Source organism: Watersipora subatra, chromosome 1 (genome assembly GCF_963576615.1).
Source record: "Watersipora subatra chromosome 1, tzWatSuba1.1, whole genome shotgun sequence".
Taxonomy (NCBI): domain Eukaryota; kingdom Metazoa; phylum Bryozoa; class Gymnolaemata; order Cheilostomatida; family Watersiporidae; genus Watersipora; species Watersipora subatra.
This window is the reverse complement of record NC_088708.1, coordinates 45,286,549-45,313,220: the sequence shown is the minus strand read 5'-3', so window position 1 is coordinate 45,313,220 and position 26,672 is coordinate 45,286,549. Positions and strand designations below refer to the sequence as shown.

General features: G+C 34.4%; 1 protein-coding gene and 1 long non-coding RNA gene across 3 annotated transcripts in view; one reads left to right on the top strand and one right to left on the bottom strand.

The window, feature by feature from the left end:
* Positions 1-26,672, top strand: part of LOC137410532 (sulfotransferase 1B1-like) — a 49,550-nt gene that overhangs the window by 15,233 nt on the left and 7,645 nt on the right. The gene's annotated exons all lie outside the window — the stretch shown is intronic.
* Positions 1,686-11,868, bottom strand: LOC137385549 (uncharacterized). Its single transcript, XR_010977782.1, has 5 exons — positions 11,769-11,868; positions 10,390-10,446; positions 4,769-4,825; positions 2,226-2,348; positions 1,686-1,721 (listed from the first exon to the last, which is right to left on the bottom strand). It is a non-coding gene; the product is annotated as an uncharacterized lncRNA (long non-coding RNA).

The following is a 26,672-nucleotide window of genomic DNA, read 5'->3' as shown; positions in this document are numbered from 1 at the left end:
ACTACATTGAGTTGAGTACATAATCAAAATACAGGGATTCTAACCTACGATGTTTTCCTGATGGCTGCGATTAACTGTTCATTTTTGAGCTTTTAAGAGCTTGTAATTACCATTCTACAAATTCTGCACCTACAACCCAGTAGAGTAAGACATGGTGAATTTTTTGATACCAAATAACTGTAATGTAAATTTTGTTGCGAGTCGACCTTTAAATGCAACTGCATTTTGACAGCATGTTTATAAGCAGGCTTGATGTAAGAAACAGAGTAAGAGTCATACCACAAGTTCATGATTATTGTGGATCATGTCCACAAATTATTACTTCACTCTTCAATATGTTGAAAATGCTAAGAGGGGTTAAAAATTTATTGATCTTGCTGGAAAATAGGAAATTTGAATTGCCACTTGATGTTATAAAAAAATTGCTAAAAATATTTGATGACCAGAATTCACAATAGCACTTTTAATTGTATCATAGTTTGGAAAACACAATAGATTATTATTATTAAATAGGAAAATTTAATTGCCACTTGATGTTATAAAAAATGCTAAAAACATTTGATGACCAGGATTCACAAGAGCACTTTTAATTGTATCATAGTTTGGAAAACATAATATTATTACATGAACAGAAAACTCCAGAATTTAGGTGAGCAAGAGTGTTGCCTAAAACGGTTAATACAAGTTGTTTTTTAGTTATAGCTAAAAAGCCAGTGTGCCTGGTAGTGATATGGTAGCATCATTACCATATCGTTCTATATAGAACAACGTAATACACTATTTATTAGAATACAACATATTTTGGTATACAAATCGCTATTCTCATAAATGTAATGGCTTTTGTTAAAGACCTAACTTTCACCAATGAATGAAGTGTGCCCTCAGGTTAGCATGGCCCCTATTTTTGAACCCGCCGCCTATGAGATTTTTTATATACACACCAATCAACAGAAAATTTTACATCTAAAGATGCGAACAAAAAGCTAAAAGTGTGTTGCAGTGTGAGCTCGGCCGTGTTCTCGCCCTCTTTTGCTAATAAAATAGGAAGCAATCAGTAATCCATTAATCAATTAATCAATTAATCAGCTACTCACTAAAAAAAGTGTTTTGTACGGAAAACTTTGTAAGAGCCATAGAACATTGATCTTGGCTAAACGCGAACGTTGTGCTGAGCTGCACTGCACAGCCTGTTGTATGCACTCAGTTAATGGACTACGTACAAACCTGCTTGTGTTTTAAAACGTTTCAATTCTGAGAACCCTAATTAAACTCATTAAAAAAATCAGTCAAACTTTGCAAAAATGGTTAATATTTTTATATTAACATTTAAATATTAATATTTAATAATAATATTTTAATAAACTTTATACTAAATTTATACATAGTTGAAATACTGTACATAAATATAAAAAACGGATAATTTGTACATACAACTTCATACATTAGTATTTTGCATCCTAACTATTGTTTTAGTTATTTTTTTGATTGCCAGTGCTATGGTATTTTGGTTTAGCCAACTGCCCAATGTAATTATTGACTGCAGTCTCCAGAGCCAACTATAATCATCAAAAGATCAAGACTAAAAAAACAAGGACTCATAAACTCACCCTTTAGCTTTTTTAAAAACTTGTAGACCGATATGATTGGTTTTATGAGGAAATGATCGAGGAACTATAGTTCGGTGTGGAGAGCTCATCTTTATTCTCCAGATCAAACAACTTCTACAAAAGTAAAATGTTTGTAACATAATATTAAGTAAGAAAGTTGATGACCACTTTATGCATTGAGCCTCTGACCACCTTTTATTTGGTATTTGCAGACATGTTGAAAGTGGGCTACCGTTAAACCTATATTTGAATGCTAACTCTATTTTAATGGTACTGCTATTTGAGACCACTTAAAGCAATTGTTTGAAAAATTGAGGGCCATTTTTTATTGAAGGATGGGAGTAGGACTGAAAGATAGAGTGTTGTTGCATCAAAATAGATGCGTTATGGTATTTTTTTGAGGTATTATTATCGCGTTTATCAAAAGTTAAAAAAAAGTTTGGGGTATCGATCAAGTCTAAAATAAATTAAAATTATACCGCAAAAGGGTTCACTTTATGCAAAGAAATTCAAAGCAACAGACAAATGGCAACAAGTGTTGAAACTAATGTGTTGAAAGGTCTATGCGAGGTCATTGAGTAAAAAGCTTATTAAGTGAACTAGTTAAGGATGACCTACCAGCCCTTGAAAATCAGGTTGGTTACGCATCCAATGACTGGGAAGAAGCGTTGAACTAGCATTTGAGATCTGTTCATCATTGTAACATCTCTCAGGAAAGATGACTTTAATGACTACGTAGGCCTAAACAGATAACAAACTACTGATTCACGACCAGTTGATATGTTGGTGGACATGCCGATAAATTTGATATAGGCATACATAAAGTGCTTGCCAACTGGAAAGCAATACATGAGCTGTTATGGATGAGCAGCTTTCAATGCAAGCAGCTGGGCAAATGGCTTTGTACTAGCCTTTGTTATGAAATATTACCCAAGCCTGTGTCAGTAGACAGCTCGCACCTCTGGTAGTTAAAGTGCTAAAATTTTCAAATAAATTAAGTAATTCCATGTCAATAAGATAATACCATAGTCGTTAAATATAAATATAAACTTGTAAAAATTCATGAATTGATGATATGTCAAGTTTTAACGCTTTGATCCTTGCCGATCTTATCAATGCGTGTCAGTAAACCTGGGCAATATTTTCAGCGATCCAAAGAATAGTATAATGATATTTGATCAAACACTAGTAAAAAACCTACCACCGATGTCATCAAACAGAAAAAAATGGTATTTCACCATTGTTCGGGCTGAAACTATAAACTTTTGTACAATTTTAAAAACTCGTAAAAAAATTTACAGATCATATCCATCCAGCACACACTCATCATCATTTCATGACTCAAAATATACTGGAAAAATATAGTTAGTAAAATATTTTCCACCTACAACACAACAAAGTAAGACTTGGTTAATCTTTCCATACTAAATAACTGTAATATAAATTTTGATGCAAGTAAACCTTTAACTCTTTCACTACCACATTAAAATCTTACCGAATGAATATTCTGCCCAAATTAATGAACCAACTTTTTGAAAAGCTGATATACCGCTAGTAATTAAGCAATATGTCGAGAATAAAAGCAGATATCACTTTACTGTAAAATGCATCCTATTCAAAACAAAATTTTCTACAAGATAATTACAAGGTGATTTTTACTCTTGTACAATATCGAACGTTTTATTTGTGTTGAACGAACGCAGTGTGTTTTTCCTTGCTATGACGATAACGATCTGGTTTCACCGTTTTGAAAAATAATTAGAAATGGATTAGTTGAAACAAAAATTTTTTAGGTGCACGTGATTGGCAACACAATTGTTTCACTGGAGACAAATTTTGATTGGTCTAGCTAATGTGTAGGCTTCGCAATGAAAAGAAAAGTGAAACCCTATTGATAAGCCAATATATCGTTTTACGGTCACTACAATTATCACCGCGATTTGTTGACAATACTTAGCTAAAAATATTTACATTGATAGCAAGTAGTTGGCAACAAGGTTGTTTCACTGGAGACAAAATTTGATTAGTCTAGCTGTTCTATAGGTTTCATAATTAAAAGAAAAGTGAAACCATAATGAAAAGCCGATATATGGCTTACGGCCTGTACTTGAACTACCACTAAAGCTGATATATGGCTTACGGCCTGTACTTGAACTACCACTAAAGCTGATATATGGCTTACGGCCTGTACTTGAACTACCACTAAAGCCGATATATGGCTTACGGCCTGTACTTGAACTACTACTAAAGCTGATATATGGCTTACGGCCTGTACTTGAACTACCACTAAAGCTGATATATGGCTTACGGCCTGTACTTGAACTACCACTAAAGCCGATATATGGCTTACGGCCTGTACTTGAACTACTACTAAAGCTGATATATGGCTTACGGCCTGTACTTGAACTACCACTAAAGCTGATATATGGCTTACGGCCTTTACTTGAACTACCACTAAAGCTGATATATGGCTTACGGCCTGTACTTGAACTACCACTAAAGCTGATATATGGCTTACGGCCTTTACTTGAACTACCACTAAAGCCGATATATGGCTTACGGCCTGTACTTGAACTACCACTAAAGCTGATATATGGCTTACTGCCTGTACTTGAACTACCACTAAAGCCGATATATGGCTTACGGCCTGTACTTGAACTACCACTAAAGCCGACATATGGCTTACCGCCTGTACTTGAACTACCACTAAAGCTGATATATCTGCTTACGGTAGCGAAAGAGTTAAAACCAGTCTTTATTTTCATTGGAGGGTCAGTGAATGTCTCAATAGCTTAAAACCTTCCAGTTAGCAAAACCAGAATACATTGAAATCAAGGCTCAGAGGCTAACCATGAGACTAAACCATAAAAATACTCATTTTAATATTATCACCAGAACTATATTGAATGCAAATTTTGATTTTTTGTAATAACAGAGAAAAACCATTCTAAGTAGTAACTCTATGTTGTTATTACTGTTATATGAAACAATACCATTTTAAAGTTCTTGTTGGCATAAGTAACAGCAAAAAAACAACAAGAAAGGCGCACAGCTAATGGCTAAGTCCTGGCAGTTGTTGTCTAAATTAGAGACCATATGAATGCAAACCTGGAAAGAAAATATGGAAAAAAGTTAGATCGTTTTATCTGGTCAGTACATACCTGCAATCAAGAGCAAGCCAGGCATTGTAGCATTATTACGAAACTCAATATCGGACTCTACAAGAAAAACGACAATTGATTAGCATCCATTTATGTTGGCAAGTTAGACAGTACATCACCAGTTAGACAAAGACATGAGTAATGAGTGTAACCAGTGCCAGCATGTGGTTTACAGCGATTGATAAGATTAGCTCTTTCTCTGAACTAAACAGCAAACAGGTATGAGATTACATAATGCCATACACTCAGCTATATACAAAGGGGTGTTTAAATAATGCTTCTTACTAGTTTAAGACCTTTATTTCTTGAACGGGTTCTATGTTTGGCTCTGAAAGCTAAAGCTCGAGACAAAAACTTGCAAACTAGCATATTAATGTGTATACGAAGAGCTTCACGATTTTGCATGTACCTGTATCATGGTTCGTTAGACAATCTTCAACAAAATTTTTACAAACAAAAGCAAGGCTAAGTCAAAATAGTCATTTTCTCTCAAATAATATCTGCTACTGTGAATGTTTACATAACCAGATAAACTCATTCGCACCCATGCGCGAGTTAACGCAAGTTAACATGCGTATTTATAACATTGTCAGGCACTCAACGCGTGTTTACTCGCGTCTGAAATTTACCAACTCTTTGCATCATTATTTTTTAGTTATAAAATAATACTTTTAATTTGCTATAAAGAAAGATTTCTGGCCAATCAGACAAACTTTAAAATATGCTTCTGTGACATCTCCGACAAAAGTTATAACCCGATTAGTACACCTATCTCAATATCTACCAAAACCGGAAATCATCATGCTGACTTGAAATTTTATCGTTTGTGATAATCTTTTTTCAACTTCAGCAGTAAATACGCAGATCAAAAAGTGGTAAGACACTGAAAGACTGCATAAATCAAATTAAAACATTATTTTTAATGTTTCAAAGTTTCTATTAACTTTTAATTTTGCCAATTTGAATCGTTATGCTCGAATAAAAATGCATTCTTCACGCTGCCAGCTGTAGTCAGACTGACGTTATCTTTCAGTTTCGATAGGATCATATTGGTTCTGAGAGCTGTCTATGATATCTGAAAAGTCAAGAACAGAGTTATTGAACATATTTTTATTATTTGAAACATTTTCATGAAGTTTTATTCGTGTTATATTGGCATATAGATTTGCTATGCTTTTGTTTGAAGAAAAAATTCAAAGTTTCTCGTTGGGAAAAATTTGAAGTTTCATGATTTTCGTGTTCGTGACTAACTACATCTGTATAAATAATCTTTATAACTATGTATTGTCTGTAATAAATAACTAATTTCAGTCAAACTTAGTATATTTTGCAATTTTTATGGTGCAAATCTAACTTTGTTTCAGCAAATGACATTTTTTTGAAAATTGGAAATTTCCTAAAACTACCTTCTTTGATGCATGAATCTACATAAAAGGGATACGAGTTGTTTGTATGAATATAATATAATTTGAAAACGGAGATTTGGCTGGTTCTTGTGAAATTTAAATGAGTAAATTATCTTAAGTTTGTTTTTTGTAGTAGTAATTTGAATTACGGCAACTTTCCGAAAATCAGCAGTATCTGGGGCAAATCGCCTAAAAATTAGGCAGGTGCGAATGAATTAATATCATTCAATAAAATCAATAATATGTAAATCCGCGACAAAGAGTTTTTCTCATGTCATGCATATCTAATACGCTTCACAAAGCCCTGCAATTATCAGTTCCTGCAAATCACTTGACATTTCTACCGCTTGCTTTAGCTTTTATGACTATTATTGCTTCAGCTTTGCTTCAGCTTTAGCTATTATTGGCTTGCGTGCTCTGGTGGGTTCTTGTCCCAGCTTAGTGCTTTATGTATGTACGAAGATTTTGGTTCTAGTAAGTGTTTCCGATCAAGTTTTATTATTCACAGGTGTGTTTTGCCACTCTCTAGCTAGCTCTGCCCTATAAGCCTGACTCTTATTCGCTCCGAGAGCCACATAATGCGTGTATAATGAGTCTGTGATAATATAGCAAAATACTAGATAAACCGCAGTGAAAACATTGGCCTTGCCTTGAATGTGGCAGCAGTGAATAACAACCCTGTCATATTTAGCCATACCATGTCAATTACTTTTTTTGGTCGCTATAACTTTATCTCTATCTCTTTCTTCAAGTATACGGAACAATTCAAGTACTGTTCCATATACTTAAATTGTAATTACAGGTGAAAATGATTTTCTATCATTTTGCAGGTACAACTACAAAAACATTGAATCTTAAATCCAAAGAATAGAGAGTAAACTTTTAAAAACACTACCCTGCTCAAACTTAATTTAGCAAGTAGCATTGACTGAAACATGTTAGATATCCAGTGTTATATTTCAGCAGCCTAATTTAATCCATAACACCAGAATAGTAATTGTGATATTAAAATACAATTATAATTATTTCCATAGATGCATTAGTCCATAGCAGGCATAGTTGTTGAGTATCGCACATCTTTCAAGCGACTAATCCCAACATTTATTCATTGTGCTTCAATAATTCATGTGCCAAACTCGAACTCAGAAGTCAAAATTCTAGCAAACATGATAAAAATACTCAAACTTTCTAATGCCAAAAATTGAGAGAAGATAAACTCACATTTCCAGTGAGTATAATTACTCAGGACAAATATTAGGGGAGAAGTGGGATATATGGAAACAGGGGATACATAGGTATCCCATTATTAGAAATTGTTTACTTTATTTTAGTTTTCTATTGCTTGTATAATATTGTCCAATCCAAAAATAGGTCACTGCTGTCATCTTAGTTTCTGTCAAAGTGAAAATGTCAAGCATGGAGGTAAGTTACCTTTCATGAGTACTGTTTCGTAAATTTACTTAATATTCTAGCAGGTTTAACATGCAGCAAATGAATGACGTTTACCCTAGGACACTTATATTTCGCTAGTATTTAGTTTCGTGAGTAGCACACAGAGTAAAATTTCGCTGCAACTTAATTTCGCAGCTCTGATGAGTGCGAAAATATAGTGATGTGAAAATAAATACAGTGGAACAAACAAATTAGATTCCTCAGGTCCGGTCCTCTAGTAAAAAAAGTTTTTATATTTGCGACTAGTTTGTATTTGTAACCCGCAGGTATAAATGTATGGCAGAAATCGATAATTCAACGTGATCGCTTGCTGCCATTTGTTTCTTGGACTATCAATGACGACTCGGTCCTTTCCGTCGTGACCGATATGGTACCAATATTAGATCTCAAGTATTTATAGCAAGCGATGGCCATGGCACGTTTTGAGTTCACAATATTTCAAATTTAAAAAAAATCAAATACAGTACATGTCTCATAAAAAAGAAAATAGATAAAAACCAACATCACAACCAGAACTGTATAACATGGTTGGACCTGGTGAGGGTTGTTATCGTTTTTGGTTGGCAGTAAAATTCATCACTACAATAAGTATTATTTAATTGTATGACTTCACCTACCAGACTTTCATCCTCATCAGTTACAAATTCGGTGACTAAACTGATATCATCATCTTCTTCGTTTGTCTTGGCTTTTCCAAAAAAAACTTGTTATCTTAATTTGCTTTGCCATGCTGCTCATTCGGTGTATTAACGAATTTACTAGAAATTTCCCAATGAGCTCAATCACACACAAAATTATCTGCATTTCTAATATCACGATTTTGTTGTGGATATCAATGAACTACAGGGCCGTATTCCCTTGGACAGCTGGCCGGCTAAGACGCCCCAACTTTTTAGGAATTTCATAGTCCAACGGCTATAGAAAGGTTTTTATCGCTGTAGAATATCACTTTATTCGAAGCCATAGATACAAACATCAACTTTTAGTAGTTCTTAGGCGTCATTATTATCTTCATCAGCGGCAAAATATTCTTGTTAACGACTTTTATAAAGGTTTGCAAAATATCAAGTTTTAGCAAACATCTGCTTGCCCATATCCTACTTAATGAACTTGAAATAAAATCGGCAAAAATGATCTTTGTTAAAACGCTTAAAAAAAAAAATGTCTTCTTTCTGAGCTTTTTAACTGCATACAAGTTTTGCCTGTTTTAATTTTAAAACGTTTTGTCAGTCACATCAGCTAAAACAAAGCAAATCTCAAAAAATAGAAAAATGTTGATACTTGCCAATAAAATTTTTTAAAACTTCACGTGAGAGGCCCGGCTGAGGCCCTACGTAAGAGAAACCTGTTGGGAGCTTACAGCACCCCCCCCCTCCTTCTCCACACCCCAGATGTTCATAACTAGTCGTCTAACATTAGCCCCCCAACTTGCAACCAGTGAATACAGGCCTGTGTAGAACATAGCTATTTAATTTCGAATTTTCGCTAGTTCGTTATGATAGTTTAGTTTCGCGCATGAATTTTTCGCGTGATGATGACTCCGCGAAAACGCGAAAGTTAGATGCCGCGAATACTTAAGTGTCCTAGGGTACTCAAATTTTTGTTTTTAACATAAATAAACATCTTTTAACCGATTTGAGACAAAATTTAAAACTAATCTGTAAATAACTTGAGAGTTATGGCACTTTACAAAAGTTATAAGCTGGGTATACATGGGCCATTAAGGATGAGGGTAGTTGGACCAGTTGGCCCAACTAATCTACTGCAATGCAAGCGCAAAAACGGATAGATGGGTCAAGCGGCCAAGTATAATTTTATCATAACCCATTCAATTTACGCTTTTAGCCAATACCATAGTTTTATAAAAAGAAAGCAGCAAAAATCTATACGTCAAATAATGTTATGGGTAGTGCTGTAATAAGATATTAAATGAAAAGCTTTCAGTTATATGTATAGCCTAAGATCATGAAATTTGCCCTTATGCCCAAGTTTCCTCAAGTGGTGGCCTCTGAATCCTCCATACTGACCCATGCATCTTTCTTCAAAGATAGATGGCCCATTGACTTTACTATATGAAATTATTTGAATGCAGTTGAGAGAGCAAAAGTAAAACCATGTTCACCGATGCACTTAACCAAGCTCTAAGAGCATGCAAAATTATAAATACAACGCAAAAAAACCTTAGTTATTTCATATTAAAAATGTAACTCTTTTATTGGCTCAAGTATCCTACTTCTCACCTACTCTGCACTAACAAAAACCAACCACAATACAAGGACAGCACAACACAGAATGGGTAAGGTCTGTTGGTTAGGTTATTGAAAGCTGGCTGAAATCATCATTGTTAAAGACAGGGTTTATCTCTATACGAGGGTCAGTGTATGTCTCAATAGCTCAAAACTTTTAAATTAGACAAAAACAGAATACATTTAACTCAAGGTTCAGAGGCTAACCAGGATACTACACCATGAAAATATTCATTTCAATGTTATGACTAGAACTATATCGGTTGCTAAATGATTTTTGGTAATTACAGAGAAAAACTATTTTAAATTGTACTCTTTTTGCTATTATCATTACTATATAAAAACAATGTGAATATTAAATTTTCTGTTGGCATAAGTAACGATAACAAAACAACAAGAAAAGTGCACAGCTAAAGGCTAAGTCGTCGCAGTTGTTGTCTAAATTAGAGACCATATAAATGAAAGCCTGGAAAAAAAAAGAAAAAAAGTCAGATTGTTTTATCTTGTCAGTACATACCTGCAACCAAGAGCAAGCCAGGCATTATAGCATTATTACGAAACACAATGTCACACTCTACAAGAAAAAAAGACATTTGATTATTAGCATGCATTTATGTGGACCAAGTTAGAGAGTACATCACAAGTTACACAAAGACACATGAGTAATGCATGTAGCCAGTGCCAGCCAACAGAGACAGTGATTGTTGACACCCTGTTGACAGTGATTGATGAGATTAGCTCTTTCTCTGAGCTAAACAGCCAACAGGTATGAGATTACATAATGCCATACACTAAGCTATATACAAAGAGATGTTTAATTAATGCTTGTTACTAGTTTATGACCTTTATTGCTTGAACTGGGTTCTATGTCTGGCTCTGAAAGCTAAAGCTAGCTGGAGGCAATACATGTCCCGCAGGATACTGGAAAAATATCAAGCAAATTTTGGTCATTGAGTTTTCTGATGATAGGCTACACGCAAATTCGTTGCAAACTAGCATAATAATGGGTATACGAAAAGCTTAATTATTTTTAATGTACCTGTTTCATGTTTGGTTAGTCAATCTTCAAAAAATGTTTTAAAAAAAAACAAGGCTTATGGCAAAATATATATTTCCCCTTAAAGAATATATGCTACAGTCAATGTTTACATAACCACATTAATTATATCAATCAATAATATAAACATCTGCAGCAACAGATTTTCCTCATGCCATGTGTATCTAATACGCTTCACAAAGCTTTGCTAGCAAAGCTTTGCTGGCCCTTAATTCTAGGCTTCTAGCATTATAAAACGTTTATTTTACATGAATTTTTTTGTCTTGAATCTCTATACCGAAAGGTTAACTACTGCTAACCTTTGCCTTGAAACGGTAGCTTTGATTAGCATATAGTAGGCCTACGGAACTAATTTTTGTATGAGTATTACAATATAAATTATATATTCTTTCAGAATTCAATTAAAAACTCTTTCTGTAAACCATTTTTAATTAAACTTTTGTTATAGATCTTTGAATCACTTGAATTTTTGAGAAGTTGGAAAAATTTGGGATTTTAAGGATATAACGTAAAGCATGCATCCGACAACCAGCTAGCAATGGAAAATTATTCAGTGATGCATATCTACCAATGTCTACCAATGATCGCAACACTCGATTCCTGAAGATCGCTTGACATATGAGCTTGACTTGAGTATGAAGCAAATGTTAAGCTACAGTCATCCAAGCTTTCATTGAAAGTCGTATATTTTTGTTACTTTGGATGAGCGACAACAACAAATCCTGTAGCCCAATGTAGTCCCCAAAGTTCAAGGTAAAGTAAAATCTAAAGCAAAAGCACACATACCTGCTGCTTTCATTATCTGTTTCATTTCTTAAATACAGTTTTATCCTACTCACGTTGGTCTAAATCAGAAACTTGCAGCCACATAGATCTTCTGCCAGCTCAGTTGTCCTCCATTGATAATACTTGCACTAAAAAGCGTTGCTGACATGAGATGAGTTAAATGAGCTAGATTTGAAGCTTAGATTCGATCCCGAGTGCACTCCGCGTTCACGCAAGCGATAGTAAATCCTACAGAAAGAAATGTGGTTATCAGCACAATTAATTTAGGTGTATGCCCATACGCAGCTACGTAATTTGTTTAATTTTTTGGCTGTTGGATAAATGAAGACTCAGGGTTTACACAGCTGTCTGCAGGTTTGAAGCAGGCCTTACCTTAGCCTATGCAGAAAAAGTATTGTAACTCTTTGATGATTTCAACATAACAGAGAGAGTTTACTATCAGGCTTGTACATTTTTGATGGTTTTAATTTATACGCTACGCTACAGCACGTACACTAATATGTATAGACAATATACATATATGTTTAAAACAATAGCTGGGAGAGACTTGCCAAATTATTGGTTTAAAAGGCAATGATGAAAGCGTGCATAAATTTGAGCACAATTTTTAAAAAACAGTATTTTTGTATTGTATAACATGTTCTAGGACATACAAGTTTGAACCATACAAGTGATTTTAATGCCTTGCCAACCCCTTTTGGTAATCTCTGCTATCTGGTATGCCTATGGGATTTATTTGAAGATCTTAGGGCTTTCTGCAATGCTTAAAAAACAGCACACATTTCACAAGCTATTGGCAAGCGAAATGCATCATGACTAACTGCTTGTCAATGAGAGAAGTTTAAAAAACACTAACATTAAGCGGCAATGAATTTTTTTTCAAATCAGTCAATTTGAAGTTAATTACGTGATTGCAGCAACATGCCCTATCTAGGGCAACAAGCCATAATGGAGAGCTAGATTTAATGATGAGAAGTTGTGGTTCATGTGACTCTATTTAACCCAACTGGCTCAATGTGAAGTCTGCATTGTGAACTACATGACATGTAAATCAATATAAAACAGTTGCAAATACTTCTAACAGATTAAAATATACATATTGGTGCAAATGTTTTAGAGGCAGCTCAAGTGAATAGAATTAGCCATAAATTGTAAAATAAACATGAAATCAGAAATAGGCAGTGAATGTAACAAATATTAATGTGTGTAAAAGTTCAACAGTTTGCTAAAAATGAAATACACAAAATAATTGAGAAAAAATTGCCTTGTTGCCTTCTGTGGCTCGTCTTGGTAGAATAAAATTGAAAATATTGTAGACTTTGAAACTTAAAAAAAAAACTTTATAAACTTAGAAGCTTTATCACCAATAGGGTAAGCTTGTTAAGCCATATTGCTCAGGACAACAACTGCTGCTTTACTGACCAGGTCTAGAGGAGACAGTAGACCAAGATGAGCCGAGAATGCGTAAAACTAAACAGAATTAGTGCACATCTCGGTGCCTAAAATAGTCCTAGTCTCAGCCACACCAATCGCAGCAGAAGCAGCAGCAGCTCTCCATCTTATTCATCCCAACAACCAAAGACTGGAAAGAATATTAGTATTTAATAAAAATGTACCTGTTATATAGTCAGGACACATCTGTTGAAGTAATTATCTATTACACCTTGAAAACAAAGAAGTCTGGGGCTGATGTTTGCTAGAAATATGTTTAAGAAATGGCTAAAAATAATATAAGTATTTAAATTTATTACATATATGTTAAAGCCTATAAAGTAAAAGCCTACTCATATTAAAAGATTTGATTGCACTGAAATATCACTTGCTACTGCGCTATGATGACACAGTGTAGTGGCAAATTGTCACTACCATTGATACAAGGTAAAAGATTTGGTAAAATGTTATCTCAGCATTACAGCATCTACTGAAATGTCAGTATCTAGGTCGTTTCCAAATGACATCCACTGCTTTCATTTAGCTACCAATTATGAAGCCTGGTTATGTAATGTTAAACCAATGACTCATAACACAGAAAATCCCTCTCGCTACCCCTTTTATCTAGCTAGTCTGTAAATCATAGGCCAATCATGAGAACATATCATGTCCTATGCATATATAACAAAGTTATTCACGGCAACTGCTTGCTGTTTCATTTAATTTTTTTTCATATATATTAGATAGAGCTATGGAAAAGCTAGAAACACTACACAAGTTTTGTTTCAGATTGATGATGTTTGATAGGTATAGAATTGGGCTCGATGTACCTCGGGTTTTTTTAATCTCTGTTGTCTAAAGCACGTCAACAGACTATCCTGCATACTATGCCGCAACTTTGATGCCACAAAATATCCTGATCTCACAAAAGGTTTGCTATTAAAAGTTGTTAAGTTTTTGAGTCATTATAATTGCTCTTTTCTTTTATTTCCACACAACATCACTTGCTTTTACCAATTATTCCATTAGCCAGTAAAATAAACTTCATACCAACATGTCAATATCATGTAACTGCAAGGTTTAAAGACAAGGTCACAAAACATTTTTATGTTATTCTAATCACATAGCTTTGGTAGGGTATTACGTTATTCTTGCAGATTTAGCGGGTTAACAGTTGACATAAAACCATGGTCAGGGTTGTCACCATTATGAGAAAACATAACTACTCATTAATGAGCACTGCCCTCACTTGTGCTTGGATATAAAACTCATAGCAATTTCAACAATTGCCAGTCTAGACATCTATATATTTGCATTAGCCGTGCAGTAGCACTAGTAAGTGTGTCACAGCCATGATGCTGTCAGGATAATTGCATTACAAACTTTTACTATGGGTAGTATGCACTATACATGCTGTACAAGTCTTTTATAATGCATACTAATGAGTATTGATTCAGTGACAGTATTACCTTCTGCACAGTGTGCAATGCTAGATACAGTGGAAGTGTTGCTAAGGTACATTTCGTAGTGTTACAAGCAATAAAAACCTCTGCATTACGGTTGATTGTACATACATGCACAGTACATTTTCATGAAATATCATTCCAAAATCAAGTATAGTGTTAAAAATTGCAACACAATTGCAAGATGTGGATGGTATTAAAATTTGAATGTAATTAGGCAAACAAGTTGATCACCACTAGCATATTGTAGCTTATATGATTGGAATCTGGAATATGATATGGGACTTACTAGACAAGTTCAGTAGTGCTAACAATAGTATTGGACGATCTTGTACAATGCAGTACAGATGCTTAGAAAGTCAGTAGTGTCAGCTGGTTCACAGTATCATTTTCATACTAATTCTCAATTGCAGTACGCATGCAATTTCAAGTTTTTAAGAATGTGCATTAGTACTATGTATGAATTGCTGGGTTTTAGGTAATGAGTCATGAAAGTAAATAGGCAGTGGATGAAAGTAGGAAAATTACAGTAGGAGCACGGTTTAAGTAACAGAAAATGTCCATTTTGCCTTGTAAAATTGTAATGCGGTGGAAAATTACTGTTTACTGAGCTGCAATTACACAGTACAGATTTAACGCATCACAACTCTGAACCATTCACACAAATCAGCAGTCTGATTGCATTACAATTGTTTAGCGGAGTTTAATCAGCAAGAGCTTGGTTTGAATGGGTCTAGTGTTATATCTAAAAGTACAAGTATACACCACAAAAAGTTGCATTGTTTCAATAGACATTATTAAAACTGCAAATTAATAAAATGTTGCAAGTGATCAACATTTCACTGTAAGTTTAAAGTCTGTTGTTAGAAAATTCTGAACAATGTTCATACTCCTTGAGATAATGTAATCTTTAGTTTTGCGCAATGAGAATGCCTAGGCAAGTAAATGCATTCAGCTAGTTTATAAACAATGCTTACATTAGTAGTGCTGCGGCTCACTGAGATTTTTTATTTTTATAAACAATCATGAAAACAATGTAGCATAGTAACACACTTGCGTTGGTAAACTAAAATTTTCTTTCCTAACTCAGAGTCACGAAAAACTTCAAAGGCTGAAAAGAAATTAACTTCTAAAAGCTTTCCTTGAAGCAAAGCAGTTGCTACTGCTCAAGTATGTAAATTTGATGTAGCTTGTCATGTTTTCACTTTTCAGACCCCAACTATATATCTTACAAAGGCTTTAAAGATGTGGTTGCGTCAAAAAATTTGATTTAATTAAATTAAGACCCATTAAAGGCTGAAACATCAGCTACAATTTGATGCCATTTTTGTCTTTGTAGACCAACCCTGTTCAGAGATATATGCATTTAACCCTTTGCGTACCAAGACCGACCTTTGTCGGTTTACGAGCAATGTCTCAGCGTACCAAAACCGACAAACCCGACATTTTTGCCGTTTTCGATAGACCTTTTTTAAAACGTTGTATTTATTTTAAAAACAACGCTAAAAATTAAAATTAAAAATTTGAGCAATTTCAGTAAGTTTTTTACTACTGTTTTGAGGCTAAAAATAATAAATTTTATGCGCATGTGCAAAAACAACACGTTGTAAAGATCTGATCTTTCTTTATGGAAAGCTGATCAACATGGACGTTTGTGATTATTTGAGCTCGGCTAAAAAATTTGTTTAGTGGATGATATCGACTGGTTCGAAAGTGAAAAAGATGATTTCAAGTCAGAAGAATGTGGGGAAGACGATGAAAGTGAAAAAGAAGATCGCCAGGTTGAATTGGATTGCGAAAGTGGGATTGAAACGACCGGCGTTGAAACAGGGAATAATGACGGATATCAAAGAGGAGCTGATTTAAAACCAAAATAATTGCATTTTGATGACAGCATGGCAGGAGATAAGTTCGAATACTTAAACAGGTAAGTATTTTTTATTATTTGAAGCTTTTTATAACATTGGCCATGATAAATGTAATATTTAACGAAACGAATAAATATGGCTTTCAAAAACATCGCGATGCTTCGGAGCCTGTTGATGATAAATATATGTGACGAGTTATTGGTTTAGTTTTGCATATAGGTATTCTCAAAAAGCATACTCTGTTGTCTTACTGTTTCACAATCCTTCATCATCTACGCGGATTTTTAATAAAATTGAAAGTAGAAAGAAAAATAGAAGCAAGTTTACCTTTTACTGACAATTTTGAAGACCCTGCTGGCAATAAATTGTTCAAGTTGAAAAATGTTTTTGCCATGATATGTGACTGGTTATATTCTGTTTTGCTGCCTGATAAATTTCTATCTATAGATGAAAGCTTGCTGGCATGGAAAGGACGGCTCAACTTCAGACAGTGTATTCCATCTAACAGATATGGATCAAAGTTATTTGCTCTCCGATGCTGTCTCTGGCTATGTGCACAAGTTGTCTGTATACATGGGTGATGAGCAAGTAAAGCTGAAGGTACCGGCAGCAGATTCTCTTGTGGAATATCTCTATGCGAGTCATATTTTGATCCCGACCATGCAAAATAAGTTTATTTACAAATTGTATTTTATTTAGTTTCTGCAAATGCTTCCTTGCTTTGTATTGTTAGCTTTTGTACATACGTTCGCTGAAATGTCATTATCTATTGTATTTGTTGTGTATTGATATGTTGTATTTGATGCCCATTGCCCTTATCACCCACCTTATCAAAAGAGTTCAGTTCTCATATTGCTTTGCCATCTAGCAGAATGATTTCTCCATCATTTGCTGTAACTGCTCATAATAAATGTTGCTTCCTGTCTTTTGCTGCTTCACAAAATGTGTGAATACAGGCTCACCACTCAATTCTTGTGCACAACCAGTTAATCCTTGCTGCAGCACACATTGATCTTAGCTGCATCACACCTGAATCCGTGCAATGAGTTTATATGCAAAATTGTTACTTGAATCTATAATTTCAAGAAATGCACATAAATCTGCCAGTAAAAAATCATATCTGTGAATATATTCATCTCAAGTTGCAGTCTCGACAAGCTGCTTGAAGGAAAATGTCTCAGCTTTCAGATGCATATATATTTGCAGTCTTATGCCAATTTGCACGAGAGTTATAGCAGAGTTGGAGAAGCCATATCGGGTAACAGTTGCACTGCTTATCGCCATGGCGATATGAGCATTTCGAAGGTCTGCTCCCGCAATGCACAGAAGCACCTAACTCAACTTTTGATGCGCTTGAATAACCCAATATTTTTGCAAACTCTTGTAAACATATGACACCGTGCATATGTTTATCATAAACCAGTTTTGGCAGAGATATTGCTTATAAAAATATATTTGTAATCGATATTTCATGATAGAGAGGTGACAACTTTGTTAAATCAGAATTTTGACTAAAGTGTGCACAGCCGATTTGCAGGGAATAAATGGTTGTCCGTTGAGAAATTTCTAAGCTTTCAAATGCATATTCATTTATAGCTCCATGCTAATTTGCATGCGAGTTATAGCCAATTTTAGTCGGCCATGTCAAGCCTCGATTGTCGCAGGTCGTTAGGGTCACGCGGTGAAAATTTGGAAAGGCGCTCCTGCATTGTAACGGAGCTCATATCTACACTTTCAATGCTCTTTGACGTCCAGTTTTTTTTTGCAAATTGTTGTAAAGATATGAATCTATGCAAGAATTATTTAGACAACCTTGTCAATTGCCTTTATCAATTTAAAAAATACAATTAAAAATGACGTACAAAAATAAAAAATTCATTGCTTCAGCAAATTGAAACTTCTGTTGGTAAATATTTGCAAGCTATCTACATAAAAGAAGCATCAGCTTGTAGATAAATTTCTCAGCTTTCCTATGCATGTCAATTTATGTAACTGCCACAATTTTGATGTAAGTTACTGCAGTTTCTATGCGGTCATGTCGAAAGCTCAAATCGCGCCAGTTATTGGCTGGTACGCTAGTGGTTTTTCCATCGTAACCTCGCGGTCGCTAAAGGGTTAAGTGGGGCCCGCTTTTAAAAAGCTCACGTTCCAGCGGGTGCTTCTTTCGTGACGTCACAAGCAATATATCTGAAAAGAAACCACGAGCGATAAATATGAGGTAGCTTCCTTAGTCAATCATCAGAGTAGAATTTTTATATAGGCCGTAACAAATGTTGTCAGTCGTAAGACGAGTTGGCTGTGATCTCAAATTTAGGAATATTACTATATTATTAAATCGCATGGACATCGATATTTACTAAATTAATTAACATCGTTACTTTAATGAATTACTCGATCGACACGTTTTATTGGCGAACAACATGATTGTAAAAATTGCTGCGAAGGTGACTGTGAGTTTTCTTGGCATCAGGTAGTAAAGGTTCTACGGAGGAAGATTCGGAAAATGGAGATAAATTTATCTTTTACTATGATTCTCCTATAAAGTTTCCTGTTGAGTTTACATTCAGATTATATTTCCCTGTTTGAGGCTGAAATGTAATTTCCTGCGCGTGCGAGATACGTATGTACAATGAATTTTTGATGGCTTCTTTCTAATCCTTAGCATCTAGCAATACAATGGCTTAGATTGATGAATATACTAAAGGTAATATTTTAGTACTCAATAATACATGTACTAATTAATAAAATTATACATTTTTGCTATCACTAATTATCTTTTTATGTTTTTTTATCGGTTCTCCAGCTGAATTTGCTTCAAATTTTCTGTGGCAGTTTTATGTAGTAAATTAGATTCATGATTTGACTTTAGATGTTCACTTTTCACTTGTAGAAAGTGAAGAAAATCGATTGATCAATGCAAATCTTCAATTTCCAGAACCGAAGCTCCGAATCGTTGGCTTGGCGTACTTGTGCCTTTGTTAAACGTTTATTCGTTTTTAAAATTACACTCACAGTCTATCAAACTCCCAATTTGAAAGCTTTCAGTAGATACGCTTTAGAATGACATATTTATGAATGACATATTTTTATTGCCTTTGTGTTACTGATTACAGGATGTTTATGTCGTCCCACCATCTGAAGCAGCTTTGTCAGTATAGAAACTGCCATAAAGGGAAAAGAGAGACTTGAATGTGTGCTGTATAAACCATGTTTTGTTTAAGTTTCTTGCAGTAGATGAATTTGTCTTATTGTAACAGCTAAAACTATGTAAGTGGCCACGAATTGATGAATATTTTTAATAAAAGCTTTATGCCGGGATAAAAATATTTTGTTTGTAAAAATTATATAATAGCATTATATTGTTGACGATAATGCAAAACATGATTTACAGAATATTGTATTGAATTGGATACGGTATATGGATGTCCGCAGAGCTGGAGAATGTGAGTTCAAATCCAGTTTGCAGCAGACTTCTCATCCTTAAAACTCTATCCCTATGTATATTATTTTCAAAGGTAGTAAGAAACTAGTTTTCAGTGTTGGCAATGATATACGGCCCCGCACCAAGGATAGGCGACGGACATAATGTGGGCGGGGCTTTCGGGAGGCTGTATACAGTGTCGTATAGGGACATGTCCCTATACGACACGGGCTGTATATCGTTAGTGTGGGTAGCGGCGGAAGTGTGCTGATACAAAGACCTTATTATGCAGTTAACTTGACAGAATTACCGTAGACCGGTAGAATTGGTAGTCGGTACTCAAATGTTTACACAGCATTTAGAAAAAGTGAGCAAGACTAATTTTTAATTTTTGTTATTTGAGGCCTTTGAAACATTCATAATAATGTATCTGTAGTAGGGTTTAAAATTTTATTCTAACCAACATGAGCAAATACAAAATAAAGTATATGCCGATAGAGCCGCGTAGGACTAGACTTTTATCACAAATAGCCGATGTGAATACGAGATATATTGACAGATAAATTCACTTGTGACATCATTTTGGGCAAGTCTGGGCATGTTTTTTTGGCCTGAGCGTTTTTACGGCGACCATATTTTTCCGATTTTAATCTTCAAATATCTCGGCAATGAGATTGCCTAACACAACATACAACATATCAACTGATAGAGAAAAAAATGCTTTCTTTTAGGATCAACTCAAATTTGACACAACCACATTTTTAACAGTAAAAATCCTACCAACAGAAAACAGTATAAGCCTACAAGCGTTGCGAGGTAGCATCATATCCTAAAAAACAAATGAGCTAACAACGACTCTCTTTTATATATGTTGGGTAATATGTGATGTGCTCTCATGTGTGACACAACAGTTGTGATGCAGTCCACCAAAAAAATTCACAGACGTTAAAAATAATCACTTTTTGTCAGATTTAGCTTTCTGTAGCAGAGTTTAATGTATGACACGAGCTAATTAAAGTTATCAAAGCGTTTTTCATAAAAATATTAAAATGTTGATATCATCTACATGTAAATTGTGTCAACTTTTACCTACTATTTATTGAGTATAACGCATAACTAATCTTGATGTCATTATTTCCATAAAAATGGAAATAATGGCATCAAGTTTATGGCAAATAATTTCCATAAACTTTTTGAAACAAATATTTTGAAAGGGTCCATTACATAAAATTTTAAAAAGTGTTTTAAAAAAACTATTGGCATTTTTCAATTTGTTGAATTTCTGCATGTGGTTTTATGTGATTTGGTTGCTGGGATGTTTCAAAATTAAAATTGTTAACATTTAAGTGCAATTATAAGGCTCAGAAGAAAAAGATTTCTCCAAAAATTATGTCAATCGTTGCACTTCCTGTTTTTTCCTCCCGTGATGCCATCGGCTATTGCAGCCAAGTTGCAGTGTTATGCATCTTTATTGACATACATCTTATTTTGCGTTTGCTTATGGTTGTTTAAATGAAAATTAAAATATAGGCCTATACTTAGACACATTGCTATAGCTGTTTCAAATTTTTTTAAAGATAGGTTGATTAGAATTAGTCCCATTGTTTTCCATTAACTACTGTATGAACACATGAGGAATCATTGATAATGAGACAGTATGTGTATTTTGATAAACAACAAGCATGACTATTGATGTAATTTTTGAGGTCTGGGCACATTTCTTTTCTTGTGAGCATTGTAACTGGAATTGAGTTTCGCAAATTTTAATCTTAAAATATCCTGCTTGTCCGAACTCCGAAAACCACCAGCAAAATTCCATATGATAAAAAAACTTCAATACTTTTTGATTAACTCTTCAAATACTTGACAGGTAAATCTGCCTTAAAGGTATTAAAGCAAATGAACTATGTATAAAAATTGAGACTAAAATGTCACAAGCATCTTAATTACTGTTTAAACCACATAAGAATTGCAGACATTTCGGGAAGCACAGCGAGAGCTATATTAACGTGAAATAAACAGCAAGGAGAACCACACGTTTTTAAAAAGCTTGCGAAAAATCATGGCAGCTTTGACTATCCATCATAAGTGGCCTCTGAGCACAAGTTTTCTCATCCTGCATATATGCAAAAGCTGCAAACAAGATGCCTGGATGCTTGTATAGGCAGTTCATTAGCTCAGCCTTTTCATTAGCCTTTTCATCACCCAATACAAATTCCAACCAGTTATATTTGTAGATGGATGAGAGTGTAAACTAATCAGTGGTAGTGTTCTTTTAAATAGTTTTTACAAATTTTTGTTGCTCTTTGCTGATTTTCTAGCCATAGTACAATATTGCTAGGAGTGTTCTTGGTCAGTGTGACGACCTAATCTTCTAAGCTCTCATTATCCTTGTGTTTTTCTTTTAACTGTCTCTGGCAGTAATGTTTCATGAATGGGCCAAATTCTAAAAACTATATCTCAGCAAATTATCACAGCAGGAATTTATTTTTCAAAAATAATGTTTGCGTTGCAACTTTTCAGTCTTATCCTATTACAGAAAATTTTATTAAATTTTGCATGCTTGTCACACAAACTAAGCAAACAGCCCATTTATTCCGTAGTATCATTTTTTAAGCGACACAGATAATTGCTTGAGAATAGCAAAGCACATCTGCCCTTTATCTTTGGTAAACGATATTGTTATGAAAGTAATGTGCAAGCTATCTTCACAACTAACTGTCAACCATGGTAATGTTATGCAGATGTAAGTGTGTCATGAGTAGATTATCAACAAACAAGTTTTTCCAAACTGTTTATATATACCCGTACAGCCTACACTAACAGATGTGTCAATAAAGTATAGTGAGTATGCCTAGGCAAACAATTTAAACCAATTGAAGCTGAATGGTCGACGCTGGTAGCGGCATTCTTGGGAATCAGTTTGCATGTTGTAGGTTTGACTTCCCTATTATGCAATGTTTATCCCAAACCTCCAACCATGGCTTGGAACCAAGGAGGTCCAGGGCTGTTATTACCAGAAAACTAGTAGCCTACCCTGTCAGTCTGGCACGCTGAATTTACAAAATTATTACACATAGCTGCAAGGTGGTTAAGCTGAGCCATCGTTAGGGTGCACAGCTGCTCCGCCAAATATTTTGAGTTCAATTCTCCGTGCAATGTTTTTCCTAACCTCTATATTTAGCTTTAGACAGATGGACAGACACGGCTTTTATTAATATTTTTAGTATCATTCTAAAAACTGTCTTCACAACCGAGTGGCTGGTAGTTGGTGAGCCAAGGCCTTAGCTTGAGGAATTTGACTTTAACGAGTCCTTCTACTGAGGAGTCTTCCTTAAAATTTGACATAAATATTCCTATAAAGTATACCTATATGAGTATAGTCACTGATATGGACCATTACATAAAGAGGGCTCTTGTTTGTAAACTAAGGAAAGAGAAGATAATTCTGACAACTTATGGAGAAGTGCTTTCTGCAAATCCTACTATTTTAACTGATTTTAGATTCATCAGTATTCATAAGAAATCTAGCTCTTAGCAGCACTGTTTTCTAAGTTGTTTGAAAAACTGTTGAGCACTGCCCTCAGAGAGATATGAGAAAAGCTAGCTGATTAATGTCTCAATCACTCCAATTACTACAGATAACACTTTCGCTTGGACATTCTCCAGCCTTCAAAGCTCAAATCTTGCCCTTTGTACATCTTCTTAATATCTTTTTTTTACTCTTGCATCACCTGGGATGGTTATATAACTAATCTTAACCCATGTTGTTTCTTTTATGATTAGTTCTAAACCTTTCATTTTGTCATTTTCAGACACTGGCTCTACCCTATGGTTATACCAATATGCTGTGTGTGGCATGTGATGCTTCTCACAGAAAGTCCAGCAACCTGCTGCAGTCACTTGATCATGTTGATGGTTGTATTATGTTTGTGCAATCTTTGAGCACTCATTTACAATATGGCTGGTACATCTTTTGTCTTACACAATCTGAATTTAACATCATTCATACTCTCCTCAATCCATGCTTTCCTGGCATTGGTTTGCAGTGCTTAGTCTTGTGCTGCTGTTATTAGACTATCTACCTCTTTCTAAAGGCTTCTTCTTGTCATCCACTTTTGTGTCCCCGTACTCTCTGATTACTTGTTTTTATTTGTTATTTTTCATTCATCAGTTTCGGTGTATATTATCTAGCATAGCAAATTTCCGTTTTTCTCTAAATTCTATATTTGTATTCCTTCTTCATTATTAGTTATCAGTTCATTTAAAATATGTATAATTTCTTCACTCTGGTCCTTGTGTATTTCTTCAGAATGCGGCCTTCATACTTTACAGTTATTATTGTTATTATTATTACTAGTCCCATGGCAGTCCGCTGTATCTTGAGGAATGGTCATGTGTGTCGATAATGTGCAGAGAATAAGTATATTTTTGATTATTCTATCCTTAAAGAAGGCAGCTCATTATTGCATGCATTAAGGTAGTTGACTCTTAAGCTGTATACCACACATTTGAAACCAATAAAAACAACGATTTCTAAATCTCTAACCCTGGCTTCAGAGGCCCAGACAAAAATTCCATATACTATAGAAATGATTTACTAGTGTCTGTTCTGTTTGATGTGCTGTTATTAAAACAGGTAGAAAAAGAATGCCTGAACTGGTTCTTCATTAAATGAAGTAATGAGCTTAAACACTCTCTGCTTGATAAGGTAGCATTTTATTGGCAAAAGGCAATGTTTTATTATTTACAATTATATAAATATAAAATGCTAGTAGAAGCAAGAAAATATCTTCTTTGTAACTATTGATGCATCATTGTAGTAGTAGCCAATGAACTAAGACAAAATAACTGGCGTTTTGCTGCCTTCATCGCAAAACTAGCTGCATGCGATTCTCACAGTATGTTTGTTCAATTGTAGACAGAACAGTGTAAGCTTGTTAATTAGTGGCATGCTTAATGGCCTGTTCATTGTTTTCTGAACACCTGTTAAGAAGTCGATTAACACTTTCAAGCAGTATAGGCCGTGCGCCAAGGCAGTTTATCTTGCATTTCCATTTGCACCGTTTTTCAGGGGAAATTTATGCAGTGCTTTAGACTAATTGTTGTATAGATAATTCAAAGCTGAAGAAGTGCCGTAGCTGTCATTTCCACTTCTATGAGAGATTTAATAAAAATGATTTTTTAGGATTTATCTCCCCTGTAAAAACGATTCGTTCCATAGAAGCATCAGATTAGCAACTTTTTCATCAAAATTATTTTGCAGTGATTTAGAATGTCAGGGTGAAGTCAAAATTTACTTTCTATCTATTGTTGAACATTCCATATCCTATGATTGTTACATGCGCACTTAAATTATATACATATACATACGTATATGTACATAGGTATATAACCTTAGATTTCAATAGCTTGATTTTACAATTCAAAATAAAAACATTATAACTATGTTTTATAAACTGACACTGATGAATCATACAAAATAATAAAAACACATTGTGAACATTTTGTATGTGTTTGAATAATGGTGTTTCTACTTTGGTAGAAATTATCTTTCAAATTTATTTGTTATTGTATCGTATTTTTTTAATTATGTATCAATATGTTGTTGATTAATTAACATTAATAACCAAAGACAAATTTTTTAGCGTAGTTCTGCATGATCATACTATGTTTGCATAAACTTATTGATGTGTGCTATTTATTTTTGGCACCCTTGGGAGGTAATAAAATACAAACTAATTTAATTGGTTTTAATGCATTTACAACTTTTTGGATAAAAATGTTAGGTAAACCAGCTGTTCTAGTACCTACCATTCAGTCCCTTTTTGCCATGACCATAACCAGTCAGCCAACATCCACATTTGCAAACTATATTTGTTGTGCAATAAATAAAATGCTATGAATTTTTGTACTTTGTGGAAAAGTAGCCAATTTACAGACAAGTTCGAAAGATAGACTACCATCATCGAAATCAAACCATCAGTTTTGTGGTTTTATATTCCCAAACCACTTCTTGGTAATTCAATTCATAATTGGTTTGTTTTTCTTTTACATCACAAAACACTTTGATTTCATGCCTGATAAAAACCTGCCTATAAAAGCTCTGCTGGCAGCCATCAGTTGTGCATTTTATGGCAAACTTTGGTGTAAGGAGACTTAACTTTTGTAGTGTGAACAAATTTTACCAAAGAATTCATTAATTTTGGACACAAATCAACGAGGAGACAACTCCAAGTTCAAAACTACCTCTAACGAAATTAAAAATATATCCACGATAGGAGGCAAAATTGTTCCGCCTCCTATTATCAATTTGCTATACACATTTTAAATAATTTTTATATATACGAAGGCCTCTTATTAGGGGGCCTCCCATCCTACATATTTTGAGTATATATATATACATATATATACATATATATATGTTTATTGTTTATGCAACATTGTTTATTCTTTAGCAAGAACTCACTGCGCATCCGCATCACAAGGGCACACAAAGTTACATTATGGTCTCAAAAAGGGAAATTTAATCTCAATGTAAAGCTCAAAGTTAAAGATAAATTTATCTCCATTCTTCTATCATCCTCTGCAGCATAACGCTGCTGACGCCTGTCAGCTTGAACCATACGCTGTCTGCCCCAAACTTTAACTACCCGATGCTCAGAAAACTAGAGTCACCTTTGCAGAAGCTGGTAGCATTGTTACAGTTCTGTTCTTTGTTAATAAAACGTGTCGATACAGTAATTCAGTAAATTACTGATGTCAATTAGTCAG